Genomic DNA, 13,090 nt, shown 5'->3' with positions numbered 1-13,090 from the left:
CTCAATTAGGGTCTTAGGTCTGCTCTGCAGCCCCCATGGCCATCGGAATGGTGGGATCCAGGCCTCTTCGATGTGGGTGGGCTCTGCCCTTGCCTGGGACATCACCCTGCTGTCCCGCGTGAGCAGCCTGGCTGGCTGGGTGGGTTACGTGCACCAGGAACATGCCTTGTGTGGCCGCAGATCATGTGTCGCTGCTGTCAGTTCCCTCTGAGATTGTCTCTCTCTCCATCTTTAGGTTGGCCACACCCCCTGCAGAAATCCCTTGCTTGCGCCTGCCCATGTCCACCTGCCCACCCCCCGTTGAGTCCTCTCTTCTGCATGATTTAGTTTCAAGTAACAGCCTGTGTGCATCGAGGGCAGTCTTTGCATCCGGAGGTGTCACGGGCTGGGCAGTCGGTGCCTGCAGGTGAGGGGTGGTGGCAGGCATGTGCGCTGAGCCTTACGTGGGGCACCTGGCTAGTGTCTGGTCACCAGATGCAGGGTTCTGCAGAGGTGCCTGGTGTCCAGACCTCAGGCCAGCCTTGGTGGCAGTGGGAGGTGGGTTGTCATGGCCTGTGGAATGAGTTTCAGACTGATCCCACCTCTGAGTGGTGGGCAGGGAGGCGTGCCTCCCGACTGCGGCCCCTTCCATAGCAACATGCATTCCTCAGCAGGGTGACCCCCCGCCCCCAGCTGAAATTTCACCATAAAATCTCCCCACTCTGATGCCGTCTGTCAGCAGCTTCTCCGGGCTCTGGACCTTCTGGCCAGGAAGGAAGGAGGGACTCTGTTCTGGGAGAGGAAAAAGCAGGATGCCCAATGAGATTCTGCAAACCCCAGACCTGGGGGTCAGGACAAGCCCCAGGACCTTGGTACAGGGGCTGGGGCTGGGCAGGGGTTCCCTTCTGTGGTCCTTTCTGAGTCATCTCACTCCCCAGGAGGACTTGGGATGCTGGCAGTGTCTAGACCGGGGTCCTCAGCCCCTAGATCTTGGACGGGCTGGGCTGCGCAGCAGTAGGTGAGCCCTTGTGAGCTAGCATTCCCGTCTGAGCTCTGCCTCCTGTGAGATCCGCAGCGGTGCGCAAACCCTCCTGTGAGCGGCACGTGCGTGCGCGGGATGTGGGCTCCATGCTCCTCATGAGCGTCTCATGCCTTATGACCTGAGGTGAAGCAGTATCATCCCAAAACCATGACCCGCCACCTGTCCGTGGAAAAATTATCTTCCACAAAGCCAGTCCCTGGTGCCAGAAAGGTTGGGGACGGTTTAGATGGCTGGTTTAGACCGCAGAGTACAGGCCACCGTCACTCCAGACGGGCCTCGTGCCAGAGTTGCTGTGAGAATTAGACACAGCCCAGGACGTCACCTTCCTTCACGTCTGGTCCGAAAGGAAGACTGAAAGCAAGAGTGAGGCCTCCCAGGGCAGGGCGGAGGGTCAGGCCAGTGTTACAACCCAAAGCTTTGCAGGCTCATCGACGGGACCTTCAGGATGGTGACATCCCTTCCCTCATCACTCCCTGCGCCGTTCCCCAGCGCCCCTTTCCATCCTGCAGTGAGCCACCTGTCTCTATATCCATCCTTCCTTCTCAGTCCAGCATCTCACTCCCTGTTCCTCTGTCATCTCTGCGTGTCTGCATGTCCGTCCTTGAGTGAGTGCCCAGCCACGGTGCATGGTTGAGACAGTGGACGTGGGAGGACCGGGAATCGGCTGCTTTCTCCACTGCTGCCTGGAACGTGCCGTGGCGTGATTCCATGGGAGGGGCCTCTTCTGCCGTGGGTGACGGGGCTGGAGCTAAGTGCCGTTGGAACTGGCCCCTGAAGTGTCTGCTTTTTGCCAGGGCAGAGCCCGGGAGGAGGGCGCCGGGATCAGGCTGGTGGCTGTTACCCCCTGCTGGGGCAGGCATTGGGTCGGTGCAGGGCGCGTCTCAGGGCTCGCTGGGTCAGGCTCACGTTCAGCGGCTCTGTGTTGGGGTCACAAGGTCTCTGCCCTCTGTTATCCCAGATGCCTTTCAGGTCTTCGGTTCTCATCAATTCTCAGTTCATTTGGAGCCCCCTCTTCACCACTTGACACCCTTAAAACGATACCCTGCTGTCAGCGCGGCTCCTGATTGTCTTTCGTTCCTGTCTCTCTCTGGGCCTCCTTGTCTTCTGTCTTGTATGGAAGGAACAGTCCCTGAGGCCCTAACCTGCAACCCCGCAGACCCTCCCGGCTGTGTCCCCCGCAGTGTGGGGCTGGTCGGGGGCACTGGGGAGGGGCCCCGCTGGTCTCTGGTGGCCAGAGCTCAGGTTGTGTGCACGCTCCAGGCCGGGTACAGGACCCTGTCGGCCACTCCCCTAGCGAGGGCCCCCCGGCAGCGTGTCCTTCTTACAGATAATGACACGGGGCTTCCAAGATGGGACCCACTTTGCCCGGTACCATGGGGCTTGTACATGGGGGATTGGGGGTCCAAGCCAGTCCACCCCGAGAGTGGGGTGGTGCCGGGTCAGGCGGGCCTATGCCTGGCGGGCAGGGCAGTCTGGTGTTGGACACAGATGAGCCCCAGATCGTGTGCACAGAGAATCTCATAATAACCAATGCAGTGAGAGCAGTGACACGGCCTCCTTCAGGATAACACCCCCCAGAGGCTCTTGGGACAGGCCCTTCATTCTTTAGCAAGAAAGATGCACTGGGAATCATGAACAAGGGCAGGGCCTGTGGGCACCTCAGAGCCCACTCGGGGCAGCCGTGCAGGCGAAGGTTCACAGAGTCTCCCGGGCCGGCTACAGGCCACTTCCTCACCCGGTGAAACACTGCCGGCGGCGCACGGCTGTCTGCACGTGGACTTAGCTCGGCCCTGAAGGCTCTGGCAACAGGTGAGACTGGCAGGTGATCAGACATTTTTGCAAAGGCTGGTGGCGTGGAGGGGCGGGGACAGCAGGTCCCTTCCAGGTTGGAGTTCCCTGACAGGCACACCCCTACCTGGTCCTCCATGACCCACAGCCGAGGACACCAACCAGGGTCCCCGCCGTGGAGGACGGAGCTGGCGTCCTGACCAGCCCTGGCCAGTTCCCAATCACTGCTCTCCGCTGGGCTGTGCCCGGCGAGGTCCTGAGGTGCAAAAGGCCTTGAGGTGGGGCTCGCGGGGCTGGGGAGGAGGGTGGCCGTGCTGTGCACTCCACAACCCTAGGGGGCGCTGTTCTAATGCATATCATGGGGTCCTGCAGGGCTGTGACACTGGTGAAGGCATGTCGCGGCAAGCAGGGTCTCTCGGGAAAATCCTGCAGGGCCGGAGGGGTAGGTGAGGGCGGGGGCTTTGACGTCAGGCAGAGGAGCTGGACACTGATGAGGTGGGCGAGGGAAACTGCCTTGGTGAGGTGGCAGCAGGGCGTGGAGACAGCCTGGGAATTCTGCTCAGGTCTCCTGGACTGCAGCCCCGGGGGGCACGGGAGAGGCCAGGCTGTCTGCCATCCTCCCAGGGTGGCGTCGTCCGCCTGCCCTGCAGCCCCCAGGCCCTCTGCGCGTTTTCCACCCCTGGCCCTTTGCTTTGTTGTCTGGGTTAGTCACTGAGGAGGAATTTTAGTCGGAGCCTCCGGAGCGCCTCTGTTTGTTTTTCGACCCGCTGGGTTGACCTCACTGATGAGGCCGCATGCCTTGCGGGGGGCCTGGGGTGGGGGGGCCTCAGCCCGGGGCCAGACACTCCCTCGTGGCTCCGTGGCTCAGACCTCAGCCCTGGTCTTTAAAAGCTGTGGCTCTCTGGCTTCCAGGAAATACAGGAAGGGAACTAGGAGGGACACCGCCCGTCCCCGGGTCCGCAGGGCCGTTGACACACGCAGAGCAAATTGATGGCTTCGTGAAGAGTTTCTGTGAGCGTCGGCGGGCGCCGGGCTGTGCAGCGCCCCTGCCCTCCCAGAGTTCACAGCCCCTGGAGGAGACACGTGCCGTCCAGGGAATGCACGTCGCAGTGATATCGTGACGTGATGGGGCCACGGGCGGGACAGGAAGGGAGGCTGCCAGCTGTGTCCCAAGAGGCCAGCGTGTGCCTGTGGTTCCAGCATGGAACAGCGCTTGGGCCTGGGGCGGGGGGCGGACGCTGAGGGGGTACCCTTGCAGCCCCATCGCAGCCTCAGCCGCCGAGTGACGGTGCTGGCCTTCCCCTCACCTCACTTCCTCTTTCCCAGTGAAGGCTGTTAGCCCGATGCTGTTCACGACTCCTGGCTCTGAAATTAGAGTTCTAGCCTGAGAACTGTGAAGACTTCAAGCTTGGGGGTTATCTAGAGGCTCTCAAGTTTTCTCTTAAGGATAAGGATATTGACTTTGGGGCCTGCAGAAACCTCCCCTCTCTCTTCCTCTCTCTCTGTCACTCCCTCTCTCTCTCTGTCACTGCCTCTCTCTGGCTCTCTGCAGATAAGTCTCCCCCGCCATTCTCGCTCTCACTGTTGTCCGTCCCCACAGTTGCCTCCCCAGCCCCTGAGCCCCAGGCCATTGTCTCCAGTCCATCCTGGTCCCTTGGCTGAGCAGGCCACAGACATTTGGCAGGACACACCCTGAGCTCAGTGTCTGGGAGTGGCGCTGAGTGTCTGGCGGTGACCTCTGGAGGACGGGCCATGGAACCTTAAGGGCCAGGCAGAAATGCCGCCCTGTTCGGGCTGGGGGCTGGACTGGGTGTCCACGGAGCCCACAGCACCATTCTGTCGGGTGCCAGTGCCCTGGCCGAGTGCCTCGCCTTCCCCCAGCCACGCTGCCTGGACGCTGGGTCCTGAGCAGGGCACTCTGTGCCTGTGTGACCCGAGAGCTGCAGCTTTTTTTAGCCACCACAGTGGGCGTGTGGAGGGGACTGTGTGGGTGAACGTGGGGCAGAGAGACCGGGCTGGGCCAGCACGCTTTCCCAGAGACCCCGGGACCCATGGAGGCTACCCACTGCTGGGGACAGAGTTGGAAATAATGAGATAAGGAGATAAAGATGATCCTAGAATCCTCCTACAGCTCCCGGTGGGGTCGGGGAAAAGCCTGGGTGTCTCAGGAAGGGTGCAGGAACCCCAGAGGTCAGGCAGGCGGGGCATCAGTTCCAAGGGGGCACTCCTTGACTGGAGTAGCTGTGGACACTGCTCCAGCTCAGGGGGGCACCAGACTGGTGACTTGAGGAAAAGTCACCCCCCGAGTGATCACGAATGACCAGGTGGAACCTGCTGCTGCTGGTGTGTTTTGATTCTGGGGCTGAGGGAGCTCCCCTGTGCCTTTGCCGGCAAAAAGGAGCAGGCTCTGATGGATGGCAGATGCCCAGCCTTTGCGAGGAGGGACCATGGCCAGCACGTCGTCCGGCGGGAACAGACATCCTGGGCTTCACAGGCAGCCTACCCAGCGCCGGTGCTTACAGATAAGGAGCTTGTTTGTCGGGGTGCGGTGGCAGGGAATTAGAGAAAGAGACCCGGTGCAGACCCCAGCAGCCTCGCAAGGATTGTGCCATCTCAGGGCCTCAGACCCAGCCTCCTTCCGGGCAGGGGCAGCACCATCCCCTCTGTTCACAGTCTGCTCTTGCTCTGTGAAGCCACTGGGAGCCGGCGAGGGCAGAGCGAGGCGGGCTTTTATTTAGAAAAGTAGAATGGCTGTGAGTTGTCGGGGTCACGTCCTCCCGGGGCAGTGATGAGGCTCCAGGCGCCACTGGCTACAGGAATCCTTGAAAACCGGCAGAGAGGAAACCCGTGTTGGCCATCCTGTCTCACCTTCAACCTTCCGCCCTTGGGAAAAAAGTGGGGCTTTCCTCCTGAGCCTGCTGCAGGCTTGTAATCATTTCTCCCTGGGGAGGAGCGCCAGGGAGCGAGGAACTGATAGCTAAGGAGGGCTAGATGCTGCACCCAGAGATGGGCCCTGTTTAGCAGCGGGTGTTGGGATCTGATTCCAATTGGCATTAACATAAAGATGGATACGCTGGTTTCTGTAGATGAGCCTCATTCAGGCACAGCTTGATCCAGCTACCAGAACAGTGTGGCCAGTCTGTCTCTCTGCATCCTCTTACACCCTGTCCCAGGTTGTTGTGTGTAGAAGCTATGGGCCCGCTCACTCAGTCATTCAGCAAATGCGGCCGAGTGCCCAGTGTGTGCAGGCTCCTGCGCAGGCCCTAACCCTGCTGTGCAGGTGAGGGCTCTGTTCCTGTGCCCTCTGGTGCTCCCTCTCCATCAGGGCCACCCTACCTGGGGGTGGGTGCTTGTGTCCTGGTAACAGCTCATCGCATCCCCTTCTCCAGGGCCCTGGCTCCCGGCGGGTTTTTCTGGCTGATTCTCTTTCGTTCTGAAGCCCCCGTCCCCACTGGGGAGATGAGGCCAGCACTTGATGGGGCGCCCCCTGAGCGTCTCCCTTCCCCGAGGCTGGAAGGATGGGTGCCATGGAGCGCCTGGGCTTGGGTTCCAGATTCTATTCCGAGGACACATCTGTGTCACTCAAGAGAGTGGCCCCAGGCCCCGCTCTCCTTCCTGAAAGCGGCCGGCTTCCGCAGTGTTTCTGTCGTTGGTGGAGAAGCGTCCTTTCACGAGGGGCTCCGCTCCCAGGGGCTGCTGAGCCTGAGAGGTGCCCTCCAGCAGGGCAGGCTGCTCCCGGGCTGAAATCGCCCCTTTCCTTGTTTCTGAGTGCTCGGAGGAGTGCCGGGGCACCAGCAGATGCTGTCTCCTGTCAGCTCCTGTAGGTGCCGGAGGCCTGTGTGATGTCCAGAGGCCCTCCTGGTCCCAGGGAACAGAACGCTGCTGGACTGGGCTCTGTGATGCTGCCCCGCTGGGTCTGGGGCACCTGGCTGCTGGCATTCATCCTTCTCAGCAGGGCTGTGAGCCTCAGGCCTTAGGGGAGCCTGGGGCTCCGCCCTCCTGCCCCACCAGCTTAGTTCCAGTCCCTCATCTCTGGTTCCTTGTGCCACATCAGTTCAGTGCTGCTCCAGGCAAGGAGCACCTGGACACACTGAGCACTGCGGTTCCTGGGTGGCGAGCACTGGGGTTCCTGGGTGACGAGCACTGTGGTCCCTGGGTGATGAGCGCTGCGGTCCTTGCATGCCCTGCAGCTGTTTAACGAGAGGACAGCAGGCCCCAGAGTGACGTGGAATGTGGTAATTCTGGGTCAGCTCTGGAGGAGCAGAGAAGATGAACTTCATGGGTGATCACGGAAATGCCTGTTGGGGACAGAGAAGGTTATCCCAGGGTGGTTAGTGGAGACATGTCATTGGCTGGTGGGAAGGCTGACTACTTAGCGGGGCAGCTGTAATTGTAAAATTGCCCTGCACCTCCTGATTTTCACCTTTCACTTGCTCATTTATTCACTGATTAATCCATCCACTTATCCATCCTTCCACCCACCTGTTTGTCCACCCACCTAACCATCCACTCACCCACCCATGCACCCACTCATCCATCCATCCACCTACCTATCCGCCTATTCACTCAACCACTTCTCCATCCATCCATCATCTATCCATCCATCCATATATCCATTCATCCATCCACCTTCCATCCATTCATCTATCCATTCACCATCCTTCTATCTGCTACACATCCATCCATCCATTCACTCAACCATTCACCATCCATCCATCTGCTACACGTCCATTCATCCATCCATCCACCCACCCATTCATCCATCCATCCCTTTGTCCATCCATCCATCCACCCACCCATTCATCCATCCACCATCCATTCATCCATTCACCCACCCATTCATCCATCCAGTCATCCATCCATCCACCTACCCATTCATTCATCCATCCATTTGTCCATCCATCCATCCATCCATCCATCCATCCATTCGTTCATTCGTCCATCCATCTACCCACCCACCCATCCATCCATCCACCCACCCATTCACCATCCATCCATCTGCTACACATCCATTCATCCATCCATCCACCATCCCATTCATCCATACATCCCTTCGTCCATCCATCCATCCACCCACCCACCCATTCATCCATCCACCATCCATTCATCCATTCACCCACCCATTCATCCATCCATTCATCCATCCATCCACCTACCTATTCATTCATCCATCCATTTGTCCATCCATCCATCCATCCATCAATCCATCCATCCATCCATTCATCCATTTGTCCATCCATCTATCCACCCACCCATCCATCCATCCACCCACCCATTCATCCACCCATCCATTCGTCCATCCATCCATCTACCCACCTATTCATCCATCCATCCATTCGTCCATCCATCCACCCACCCACCCATCCATCCATCCACCATCCATCCATCCATTCACCCACCCATTCATCCTTCCATCCATTCATCCATCCACTATCCATACATTCATCCATCCATCCATTCGTCCATCCATCCATCTACCCACCTATTCATCCATCCATCCATTCGTCCATCCATCCACCCACCCACCCATTCATCCATCCACTATCCATACATTCATCCATCCCTCCATTCACCCACCCATTCATTCATCCATTCGTCCATCCACCCACCAACCCACCATCCATCCATCCATCCATTCATCCATCCACTATCCATACATTCATTCATCCATCCACGCACCCACGCATCCACCCACCCACCATCCATCCATCCCTCCATTCATCTATCCACTATCCATACATTCATCCATCCATCCATCATCCATCTACCATCCATCCTCCTCCTCCTCCTCCTCTCCATCTGTGTTGTGCTCCTACTATGTGCTAGTGCTACAGTCTTGCTTGTATTTCTTATCAGGGTCTTTGTGCTGCCTTTTGTGCTTCATGGCAACCACCCAGAACTCAAACACTCATTTCCAAATTATTATCCTTCTTCTCCTTTCTTCTTGTTCTTCTCCTTCTCCTTCCTCCTTTTCTTCCTCCTCCTTCTTCTCTTTCCTCCTCTTCCTTCTTCTCTTTCCTCCTCCTCCTCCTCCTTCTCCTCCTCCTCCTTCTTTCTCCATCCATCCATCCATCCATCCATCCATTCATCCATCCACTATTCTCATCTTCCTCCTTCCTCTCCTTCTCCTCCTCCTTCTTCTCCCCCTCGTCCTTTTCTTCCTCCTCCTCCTCCTTCTTTCTTCTCTCCTTTCTTCTTCTCTTTCTTTTTCTCGAGACTGGGTTATGCTCTGTCACCCAAGCTGGAGCACAGTGGCCGATCTTGGCTTACTGCAACTTCCACCACCCAGGCTCAAAGGAACCTCCCACCTCAGCCCATCAAGTAGCTGGGATCACAGATGCGCACCACGAAGCCCAGCTAATTCTTGTATTTTGTGTAGAGGTGGGTTTGCCATGTTGTCCAGGTTGGCCTCCACCTCCTGAGCTCCAGCCATCCGCCTGCCTCAGCCTCCCAGCGTGCTGGGGCTCCAGAAACTGACCTTGCTGGTGTCCCTTCCTTTATAGGTCTGGGGATGTGATACCTGGTTACATTCTAATGAAAATGGGCCACTGTGACACCAATGACAAATACTTCCACTTGTAAAAGTACAGGGGACGCAGAGGCCAGCTTCTCTAACTCTGGTCAACTGAGGGATGGGGAAGACGTATTCCTTGGGTGAGGGGGGCTGTGCAGGATGCTGACCCCTAGGAGCCGGGCTTAAACACTGCCTGTGACGTGAAGACTCTGATACCAGTGGCCTTGTGCTGGGCCCATGCCACGTAGGTGGCTCCAGGGGGGCTCCTGGTCTCAGTGCACGCAGCTGGCGGGAGCAGGCCACTTTGGGGAAAGGGGTTGAAGGTAGGAAGTCAGGTGGATGTGTCTCCAGGACACCCGGCCTGGTGGAGTCAGGAGGCCCCACTGTGCTATCCCATTTGGGGTTGCACCATGTAGCGCGGCTGCCACCCAGACTGCAGGAAGTTGCTGCTGCCAATGCCACCCGGTGCCCTGAAGCTGGTCCCCGGGCCATGGTGTGCATGGGGGTCTGGACACCAGGCCCAGCTCCATATGTTGTGTCTGGGGATATGGCCCTGCTGGCTATGTGAGGACATGGGAGGCTGCCACCTGCCTCTCGCTGTCCAACTCCACGGGTCTCTCTGATTGGTGGAATGTAATTTGCACCTTGCATCCTTGTGAAAAGGCACCTGGGAAATATAATTTTCAGGTCCCCAGACTGCAGAACAGGACAGCACCCAGGGGAGGCGGGGGCGGGGCTTGGGTGACAGAGGCCCAGCGGGGCACCTGCCATTCTGTGGGACTGACCGCAGAGGTGATCCGGTCATGGCGAGGGTTGCATCGAAGCAACGTTTTTGTTTCATGAAGCTTCTGGAGCTGGCCCTCTGTGCGCCAAATGTTGGTCTCAGGAAGCTCTGCACGTCCGCATGGTCCTTTATTAAAGAGTGGGGGCCAGGCTGGGTGTGGAGACCACATGGTGATGCCGCCTCCGCCTTCACTGAGCACCTGGGCTGCTCGGTGGGTCCAATGGGAACCGCTGGTGCCGGGCTCCTGCCTGGCTGTCTAGGAGGCGAGGGCAGAAGCCGGGGTTCTTGTCTGCTGAGCCGGGACGTGCCCGGGCTGGTGTGCAGTGGCCACTGTTGGATCCTGCCGCTCCTCCCACTGGCCTACACCCACTGGGGGGCCACCCTCTGGTTGGGGGTGACACTGGCCTCAGACCCACGTCCACCTGTCTCGAAAGCTTGTGCCGTGTCCAGGTGGAGTTTTCGTCCTGATGGAGGCTGGAAGGAAAGCTCCTGCGAGGCTGCGTTGCCAGGCTCCTCCCGGCCTCGCCACACCTTTGCTTTTTAGAAAGAAAATTGATGGTTTCCTCCACTCTGGCACGGGAAGGCCCTGGCCGGCAGCAGGGGTGGCGTTGGGCCTGGGAAAGGTCTGCTGGCCTCTTAACTTGTTGTAGCAGAGATCTGTGAACCTGTCCACCAAGCCTGCTGGAAAACAGCTCTGGCCTTCAGTAATGGAGAAAACAGGCTTGCCAGCCTGAGTCTGGGAAGAGCATCATGGGCTTGTCACCCTGCGAGTCCAGGAAGCCCCGGCCGGGATTCCTGCTCCCAGGCCCTGGCCGCTGCCCGTGTTGGAATGGAGTCTTAGGGATGGCCCAGGGCTCGGCGCTGTGTCTCAGCAGGTGGGCCAGCAGCTGGTGCGGCCCTCTCTTCCCAGGGGCTGCGTCCAGGCCTGGGGCTGTGCGGGGCCGCCTCACCAGCCACCTGCACTCGGCATGGCTTCTGAAGTCAAAGGCAAAAGCCCACCAAAGCCTTCTTTTCGGGGGCCTGGTGGGAGGTGCCACATATGCCTGAGGGAGTGACAGAGCTGGGTGGGCTGTGGCAGCCGAAGCCACCCAGGAAATCAGAGAGGACATGAGAGGCCAGCCTGTACGCAGGGCGTTCTGGGTCCCGCTGCCACCCCTCCCCTTTATAACTGTTTCTATGGCGTGGTGGGAAATCCCCAGCTTCCCCCTGTCTCTGGCCTCTTGATGTAATTGGCAGAGGACCGCAGCAAAGCCAGGCTGTAGAAATGACACCGTCGGAGGCAGGGACTGCAGGATCCTGGGATGCAGATACCGTGGCGCCTTCCAGAGAACTGTGGATGGGAGGCACTTCGTGATCCTGAAGCGCGGCTTCGATTCCCTCCATCCTGGCCTCCTCCAGAGTCCCGCCGAGGCTGCTGTCTTCCCTGCACCATCAGCTGCTCATGGCCTGGGTGGGGGTGGCATAGAGCCCTGTCTGCACCTCCCTGTGGCCTGTGCACCAAGCGCGGTGCCTACACTGAGTGCCCTGGAGGGACAGGGAGTGCTGGGGAGGCTGAGTCCTCCGTCTGTGTGCTACTCTTGCTGAGGGCCTGCTGGGCTGTGCTGTCGTCTCTGGTGGCCCGGCCCCCTTCTCCTGGGGTAGTGTTGAGGCTCCAGGTGCCACCGGCAGAGAGGAAACCTGTGTTGGCCATCCTGTCTCACCTCCAACCTTCTGCCCTTGTGTAAAAGGTGGGACTTTCCTCTTGAGCTCATCTCAAGCTTGTAATCATTTCTCCCTGGGGAGGAGGGCCAGGGAGCGGGGAACTGATAGCTAAGGAGGGCCAGACGCTGCACCCAGAGATGGGTCCTGTTTAGTAGCAGTTGTTGGGATCCAACTCCAATTGGGTTTCACATAAAGATGGATACACTGGTTTCTGTAGATGAGCCTCATTCGGGCACAGCTTGATCCAGCTACCAAAACAGTGTGGCCAGAGTCTCTCTCTGCATCCTCAGGCAGGCACTCTCCACCTCCTCGAAAGACAGTTGCCAGAAGCTCCAGGCTCCTATTTGGTGTTTGGAGCCAGCAGAGCAGGGAGGATTCCTCATTCCCAAAGGAAAAAAAATGTCAGGACGGAGCCTCCTTGGCCTGGCTGCTCTCCTGTCCATCTCTGAGCTGACCATCTGGGACAGGGTGGTGTCATGCTCCGATTGGCCAGCAGAGGGGGCACGGCCAGCCCCATCCACACCTACTGGGCAGGTGGTTGCTGGCTGCGGGGTTCCTCCATCCCACTGGCCACCCCGGCGCACACTGCTCTGTCGCTGCCACGCCAGCTTCGCGTTTGTGTTCTCTGCCGGGACTCCCAGGGGTCTCTGCTTTGTGGTCACAGGAGCAGTGCTTTCCCTGTGAAGCTGACCTTGTTCAGGGTGGGTGCCTGGGTTCACGGGTCCTCGTGGTGAGGGGGAGGGAGGCTCTGGCAGATGGCGGCCGTCTTTTGTGTTTGAGGGTGACCGCTGAGCTCCCTGGTAACTATCATGGTGTCAGCTGGCCAGAGGTCAGCTTCTCCCCTGCCCTTCTGCAAGAGCCCCTGGATCAAGGGTGAGGAACCTTCTGGAAGGGATGTAGGGGCTGCCCCTCCCTTGTCCTGGCCCTGCATGTCTGGTGATGTGGGCAGGGGTCTTCAGGGCCAATGGAAACTACACACCAGCTGTAAATGGTCACGGGAAGGCGACAGTCCAGGTGGATAATGAGGGGGTTAAACTCTGCCAGTGACATCCCCTGGCCTCTGGAGGGGCCTCAGGTGGGGTGAAGGCTCTCAGGGCTGCAGAGCAGATGTTGGGACCTGTCGGCTCTCCCAGGTCCCCGCACAGCACCTGTAAGGCGGCCGGCTCAGCTGCAGGGTTTCTGTGTCCTGCCAGCATCTGCCTGGACTGCCCTCCTTACGTGGCCAATGAGAAGCCATGTCTGGGAGGCTGGGTGTGTGGCCCCTGCCAGCCTCAGGAGCCAC

General features: G+C 59.0%; 1 protein-coding gene across 3 annotated transcripts in view; it reads left to right on the top strand.

The window, feature by feature from the left end:
* COL5A1 (collagen type V alpha 1 chain) overlaps positions 1 to 13,090 on the top strand; it is a 192,544-nt gene that overhangs the window by 35,743 nt on the left and 143,711 nt on the right. The gene's annotated exons all lie outside the window — the stretch shown is intronic.

The sequence above is a fragment of the Saimiri boliviensis genome, chromosome 2 (genome assembly GCF_048565385.1).
Source record: "Saimiri boliviensis isolate mSaiBol1 chromosome 2, mSaiBol1.pri, whole genome shotgun sequence".
In the NCBI taxonomy this organism is placed as follows: Eukaryota; Metazoa; Chordata; class Mammalia; order Primates; family Cebidae; genus Saimiri; species Saimiri boliviensis.
The sequence above is the reverse complement of the archived record's forward strand: the minus strand, read 5'-3'. Positions and strand labels throughout refer to the sequence as shown.